Raw genomic sequence first — 8,118 nt, forward strand, 5'->3', positions numbered from 1 at the left:
ATGAGATGGAGGAATAAGACTGAAGAAGAAGGTTCGCAAAAAGGTCAGGAAAAAATCGAGATGGAAAAATTACAATCTTTTTGCCTGGGAAGGATAGTAGTAGTGAAAATGAATGACTAGACTTTTATTTAGGGACATGATTTGTTTTGAAAAGTTATATTAAGTAATCTTACGTTTGAATTGTTATGGGCTACTGACCAAACTTTCACTTTTGTCCTGAAGTATATTATCCGGCTATTTTGGATCCGGCTATTTTGGCTAACTATCGTCCAGTCTCCAACCTTCGCTTTATTGCGAAGGTTGTTGAGAGTGTGGTGGCGCGACAGCTTCCCCAGTACCTGGATGAAGCTGTCTATCTGGATCCGCTCCAGTCCGGCTTCAGACCTGGGTACAGCACGGAAACGGCATTGGTCGCGTTGGTGGATGATCTCTGGAGGGCCCGGGATAGGGGTTATTCCTCTATCCTGGTCCTATTAGACCTCTCAGCGGCTTTTGATACCATCGACCATAGTATCATGTTGCGCCGGCTGGAGGGACTGGGAGTGGGGGGCACTGTTTTGCGGTGGTTCTCCTCCTATCTCTCCGACCGGTCGCAATCTGTGTTGACAGGGGGGCAGCGGTCGACCCCAAGGCGCCTTGTTTGTGGGGTGCCGCAAGGGTCGGTCCTCTCGCCCCTCCTGTTCAACATTTATGTGAAGCCGCTGGGTGAGATCATCCATGGTTTTGGGGTGGAGTTCCATCAGTACGCTGATGACACTCAGCTGTACATTTCCACCCCAGACCATCCCAATGATGCCTTGGAAGTGATGTCCCAGTGCCTGGAGGCCGTGCGGGTCTGGATGGGGAGAAACAGGCTTCGACTCAACCCTTCCAAGACCGAGTGGCTGTGGCTGCCGGCGTCCCGGTATAGCCAGCTGACGCCATCGCTGGTTATTGGGGGCGAATCATTGGCCCCCACAGAGAGGGCCCGCAACTTGGGTGTCCTCCTGGATGCGCAGCTGTCCTTAGAAGGGCATATGACAGCCGTGGCCAGGGGGGCTTTTTGTCAGGTTCGCCTGATACGCCAGTTGCGCCCCTTTCTGGACCGGGACTCCCTACGCACGGTCACTCAAGCACTCGTCACTTCTCGTCTGGACTATTGTAATGCTCTCTACATGGGGCTCCCCTTGGGGTGCACCCGGAGGCTCCAACTGGTGCAGAATGCGGCTGCGCGGGGGATTATGGGAGCGACGGGGCGCTCCCATGTGACTCCTCTCCTGCGCGAGCTGCATTGGCTTCCGGTGGACTTCCGGGTGCGCTTCAAGGTGTTGGTGATCACCTTTAAAGCGCTCCATGGCTTAGGGCCAGGGTACTTACGGGACCGCCTTCTGCCACCAATAGCCTCCCACCGGCCGGTTCGCTCCCATAGAGAGGGCCTCCTCAGGGTGCCGTCGGCCAGACAATGCCGGCTGACGACCCCCAGGAGGAGAGCCTTCTCTGTGGTGGCACCTACCCTTTGGAACAATCTACCCCCAGAGATATGAGTGATCTCCGACCTCCGGATTTTTCGTCGGGCCCTAAAAACTCATTTTTTTTCAGCTAGCCGGTCTGTCCTGATTTTAGGGTTAGTTTTTAAAATTTTAATATTTATTTTAATTGACAAGTTTTAAATTATGAGCCAAATTTATAAATTATTTTAACTTTATTTTAACTGTGATGTTTGTATAGATGTTTTTTATCTGGCTGTTCACCGCCCTGAGTCCGAAAGGAGAAGGGCGGTATAGAAATTCGAATAAATGAAATGAAATGAAATATTAACACTAAAGTTAATTTTAAGGAATGCTTTGCTGAAAATTTATATAAGCTTATAAATAATGTTTTGTTGAAGAATAAATATAAACTTGTGGGGTATAAGGAAAATATAAGTGGTGCAAGGGTTGAGGGAAGGTCTTTTACAATATTTTTTATAGATATCAAATAATGAAGATGTTATTTGATTATAAGCAGTGTATTTGTAGAGAATAAGATGAATAAGTTTATGCAAAGTTATTAAGTAAGGCATGTTCCCAGGAAGAATTAATATGAGTTTATGGGGTAAAAAGTACAAATAAGGTTTTTACAATATAGTTTATTTAAGATTGGTTAAAATATTTTGTCAATGGGTTCATATATGTAAGGGTTGGAGATGTGATGGTTAATTGTAATTGGGTGCTGATTGTGCAATGCTGGAAAAAAGAAGACTTGCATATTATTGAAGAACGGACAAGAATGAAGTTGGATTCATTATTTTCAAATAATAATTGGTTTAAATAGTTATATTCAGATATGAACAAGGGGAGTTAAAGTGTAAAAGGGAGATAAATCTATAGATAGTTAGCTTATGTTTTTTTATATGTTTGTTAAATGCTATAGCCTGTATTTGCTCTGGGAAGTCGGGGGGGTGGGGGTGGGAGGGTTGGGCAGGAGGGGGGAGGAGGGAAGAGAAAATATGTGTAAAATTAAAAAAAACTTTTTAATAAAAAAAAAGAAGTGGTTTGGAGTAGAAGGCCTCCAAGGCAGGGGTGAAATGCTACCAGTTTGGGCAGGTGAGCCCGAACCGATAGTAATAATTGCTACCTTTTGCCCAAACCGATAGTTTAAAAATGCTTTAAAAAGTACGACAATCAGCTGAACCAGGCAATATCGGAGCTTTTTTAAAACTTTTTTTTAAGCATTTTTTTACTACCAATCAGCTGTGAGAAATCAGCTGTGCCTGATTGTCTATGAGGTTCCTGCTTGTTGCAGGGGCCATTTTGTGTGAAGTTCAGCCGCTTTTGCATTGCGTGTGAGTCAGTTGTGCAGCTTTTGTGTTATTTTTGTGCAAAGTGTAATAATTTCTTTTTGAGCTCTCTGTGATTCTGTGAGGTTCCTGTTTGTTGCAGGGGCCATTTTGTGTGAAGTCAAGCAGCTTTTGCATTGTGTGTGAGTCAATTGTACAGCCACGCCCACCCAGTCACATAACCACCAAGCCACGCCCACCCGGTCAACTGCCCACCAAGCCACGCCCACAGAACCGGTAGGGAAAATTTTTGAATTTCACCACTGCTCCAACTTCCAACTGGGTCATTCTGGGAAAAGCACCTTTGGGTTAATTTTGGAGACACGCTGCTCCTGGAAACCTCCCCCCCCTTGATCAGTTTTGGGGTCCCTGGCACTTCCGGTGGCGCAGAGGCCCTCCGTGAGGGACGGCCCACTGACCTCTCAGCCACGGAGGGTGTGGTGTGGCTTGCCAACTCCTCAGCAGATGTGGCAGGGAAATGGCCAACGTTTTACCTGCCTGGGCTTCCTTGAAAAGCAAACTTCGGGAGTGGACCAGGGTTTCCGTGCTTCGGAAGGCTTTCATTGCTGCAGAGAAAAAGCAGCAAAGGCCCAGGAGCAACGTAAGCTTCCTGCAATCAGATCAGTTGGCAACCCTTGCTCCTTCACAGGGAGATACCAACCCAGAGGAATATATGGGCGGTCCTCGACTTACGACACAAGTGAGCCCAACATTGCTGTTCTGAAGCAAGACAGTTGTTAAGTGGATTTCCCCCCATTTTACGAACTTTCTTGCCATGGTTGTTAAGTGAACCACTGCAGTTGTTGGGTTAGAAACAGTTGTTGAGGAAAGAAGGAAGGAAGGAAGGAAGGAAGGAAGGAAGGAAGGAAGGAAGGAAGGAAGGAAGGAAGGAAGGAGGAATTAAGGGAGGGAGGGAGGGAAAGAGGGAAGGAGGGAAGGAGGGAAGGAAGGGAGGGAGGGATGGAGGGAAGAAGGGAAGGAGGGAAGGAGGGGAGAGGGAGGGGGAAGAGGATATGGGAATGACCTTTTAAAGATATTTTAGGACTTTTCTTGTCACATCTGTTAAGTGAATCACTGCAGCTCTCAAGTTAGAAACATGGTTGTTAAGTGAATCTGGTTTCCCCACTGACTTTCCTTGTCAGAAGGTCGCAAACTGTGATCGCTTGACTTTGGGACACAGCAACGGTCATAAATCTGAAGCAGTGGCCAAGCGTCTGATGCTGGGCTTTTTTTTTTCTGGCAGCCAGCAAACACTCTGCTGCCCATTGGGAGACTAAGGAGACTATGATAGATCTATCTCGGACTTATAAGTCCTCATCAGTTAGCCACACCCTCATCCCATGTATCCTCCCTGTATAGGTACAGTATTTGTTTTTTTTTTCCTTTCCTTTTCATAGGCTTTACGTGTATTTCTCTTTAGCCAGGTTCTTCCTACATAAACCAAGATTTTTATGGAACCCTAATTCAGTGAAATCACAATCCACTAGTTTCTAGGCTTTTTTTTTCCTGGCAGCCAGCAAATACTCTGCTGCCCATTGGGAGACTAAGGAGACTAAGATAGATCTATTTTGGACTTATAAGTCCTCATCAGTTAGACACACCCTGTTTGTATTAAAACGGTTCATTTGGCCATCTGTTTTCTAATCCTTTCTTCCGTTGGTGGGGGGGATTTAATCTATCTGGATTGGCCGTCTCTTCGAAAATGTGGAAAGAATCTGATTTTTCCCCCAATCCATTTTTCCACCTGCACAGAAGCACCAGAGAGTTATGGAAGGCGCTGGCCGCAGACCCCTATGCTAACCTGAAGATCACGAAGCCCCTCCTCAAAAGGCTTCAGGATCAAGACCCCAGCACCAAAGCCATCGGGAGAAGAAACAGCAAGTCTACCATGCCCATTGCAGTAAGCCCTCAGCCCGCGGCTCTGCTTTCCTTAAATCTAGAGGTGGGCCAGGCCTGAGGGAAGGGGGAAGGGACTGAGCGGAAGAGTCAGCCTCGGGGGGTCTCCTCATCAAGAGCAGGCATGCCCTGGTTGGTGGGAGGCAGTGGGCAAACTGGTGGGGGCTGAAATTATTTAATTCGTTTTTAATTCATTTTAAATTTTTTGTATTTATGTGTTTTATCTTGTGGCTGTTCACCGCTCTGAGTCCTTCGGGAGAAGGGCGGTATAGAAATTTAATAAAAAAAAAAAAATTGGAGCAAAATTTGGCATAAGCCCCCACCCCCCAAAATGCACCACTGAAAGTAGAGGCATCTGTGGGCTTCCTCGCCAGAACAGCTTTGATATTCATCCATCCATCCTTCCATCCTTCCATCTATCCATCCAGTCATTCATCCATCCATCGGTTCATCTATTCATTAATCCATTCATTTATTTATTCATTTATCCATCTATTCCTTTGTTTATTCGTTCCTTTATTCATCCATTCACTCATGTATTTATTGATTCCTTCATTCATTTCTTATTTCTTACAGAAATAATTAAAAAAGAGGAGGGGAAACCAGTTTGTCGTGATTTGGTTGACTTTCGTCAGGAAAATATTTCAACAGGAGAGGAATTATGTTTTATTTTTATGGCTGTTCACCGCCCTGAGTCCTTCGGGAGTAGGGCGGTATATAAATTTAATAAATAATAATAAATAATAATAATTAGATGGACCGCCTCAATGCATGGATGTCCGCAGCAAGGTGCCTAAGGAGGAAATGGAGGGTCCGGAGAGTTTCCTTCGCTACACTCTTCTCTGGGTGACAAGCGCAGTTGATGACCGGCATGAAAACTGGCCCTGAGATGTTCTTCTGGAGGAAGCAGGGAAAGGAACGAGCAATTAAACACGGTCACTGGAGTTCTCTGAGTCTCGGAGACCCTAGACTATGCTGCACAAATGGCTGCCTGGTCACTTCTTGAAAAGCTCCAGTGATGGAGCAGCCACAACTTCTGGAGGCAAGTCGTTCCAAGGATGAATTGTTCTCACAGTCAGGAAATTTCTCCTTAGTTCCAGGTTGTTTCTCTCCTTCATCAGTTCTCATCTGTTTCCTCTTGTTCTGCTTTGAGATCTTCTCCAAGAGGATCTACTTGATCCTTCAGATCTTCCAGGGGTGCACCCATCTTTGTAGAAGAGACACCACTCTAGCTGAGTCCATCCTGTTCCTGATGATTGTCTTCTTCTCCTTCTTCTGTCCTTCCCAGCCTTGAAGACTTCCCAGAGAGTGAGGCCACACCTGCTACTACCTTGGAAGCCACTCCCTTCCTGCCCCCCATCTCTTACCTCAAACAGGTGTTGGATGAGGTTCCCCAGTCCTCTAACGCTGAAAGTCTGGATAAGAGGATACGGCTGAATCATCCATTCCAGGAGAACCTCGAGAATGTCTTGCGTCATAAAGAAGTCTCCAACCTCCGGGTGATACAGCAGCTGAGGAAGAAGAGTGGAGATACGGAGCATTAGCCAAGCCAAGGAAGGGAACTGCCCTGAGAGCCTCGACTAAAGATGCCACTTTCAGCCATTACGGGGAGAGAAAAAGAAAATACAGTCCTCGGTTAGTGACCACTGAAAGTCACAACGGCACTGACAAAAGGGACATGCCCATTTTTCAGACTTTCAGACCATTGTAGCATCCTCATGGTCATGTGATCAAAATTTGGGTACTTGCCGGTCCATATTTATGACGGTCGCAGTGTTTCGAGGTTACGTGATCCCTTTTGTGACCGTCTGATAGGCCAAGTCAATGGGGAAACCAGATTCACTAATTCATCCGATTGACCACCGTAAGAACTGCACTGCAGCGATTCACTTAACAACTGTGGCAAGGAAGGTCAAACAATGAGGCAAAACTTGCTTAAGAACTTTTGCTTAGCAACAGAAATTTGGGGCTCAGTTGTGGTCGTATATCGAGGACAACTTTTAGATGGAAATCACTGAAAGATCTGGTTTATCCTAAGTATTCGACCATAGATCATAGGCTGAAAAAGCTTCCCTATAGGTTCTCCTGCTTGAGCAGGGGACTGGACTAGAAGACCTCCAAGATCCCTTCCAGCTCATTCTATTCTGTTCTGTTCTGTTCTTTCCTACCCTACCCTACCCTACCCTACCCTACCCTACCCTACCCTACCCTATCCTATCCTATCCTATCCTATCCTATCCTATCCTATCCTATCCTATCCAAGTTAGTCACATGGTTGGGAACTGAATCTGGCTTCCTCATCGTCTTTGCTGTTCAGAAAGTCAGAAAAGGGGGGTCATGTGACCTCGGGACACTGCAACCGTCATAAGTACATGCCAGTTGCCAAGCCTCTTGAGCTGAATTGTGGCTGTACGTCTAGGTAGCCCAGCCCCAGAGACGAGGCAGGCCCCCAACCTCCTGACCTTCCCCAAAAGTATGAAGACTCAACTCTGCCAGCTGTCTGGGGGCCCAAGGGGGCCCTGCAAGCCATGGAGGGGTTGGTGGGCCGAAGGAGCTTCCTCTCCTTTCGACTCTGCAATTGTCCCTTTTACCTTTTTTTTTTTTAAAAAAAAAACTCTTTGGTTTTTTCACAAAAACTTTGTTTTCAACTGCAGCTTTTATATCGTTGGAGAGATTTACCAAAACTACCACAACACCCCAGCGATGATGGGCAGTGCAGAAACTGGACCCCCCAAAAAATCATATATTCAAGTAGTCCTCAATTTGCAACCACAACTGAGCCCAACATTACATTAGTTACATGGTTGTTAAGTGAATCGAGTTTCCCCCTTGACTTTGCTTGCCAGAAGGTCGTAAAAGGGGATCACGTGACTTGTCATAAATGTGAGTCACTTGCCAAAGGTCTGAATTCTGATCATATGACCGTAGAGATGCCAGAATGTTCATAAGTGTGAAAAATAATTTGTTCAGTGCTGTTGTAATTTGAACCATCAGTAAAAGAACTGTTATAAGACAAGGACTCCATAAGAATAGAATAGAATAGAATAGAATAGAATAGAATAGAATAGAATAGAATAGAATAGAATAGAATAGAATAGAATAGAATAGAATAGAATTAGACAGTTGGAAGGAACCTTGGAGGTCTCCTAATCCAATCCCCTGTCAAACCAGACAGTTGTAGGGGTACAAAGGAGAGACTCCCAAATTCCTCTGTAGATCAGCAGCTCCTTGGGCAGTCTGAGCTTGTTGACCCAGGAAGAACATGTGATAAATAGAGATAGATAGATAGACAACTAGATAGATAGATAGATAGATAGATAGATAGATAGATAGATAGATAGATAGATAGATAGATAGATAGGAGCACCAAGGACCCCTCCTTTCAACCTGGAGTTACAAAACTTCTCCTTTATTGACAGGATCTC

This window comes from Pituophis catenifer, unplaced genomic scaffold, assembly GCF_029215685.1.
Source record: "Pituophis catenifer annectens isolate HBS135680 unplaced genomic scaffold, rPitCat1.0.hap2 SCAF_10, whole genome shotgun sequence".
Classification (NCBI taxonomy): Eukaryota; Metazoa; Chordata; class Lepidosauria; order Squamata; family Colubridae; genus Pituophis; species Pituophis catenifer.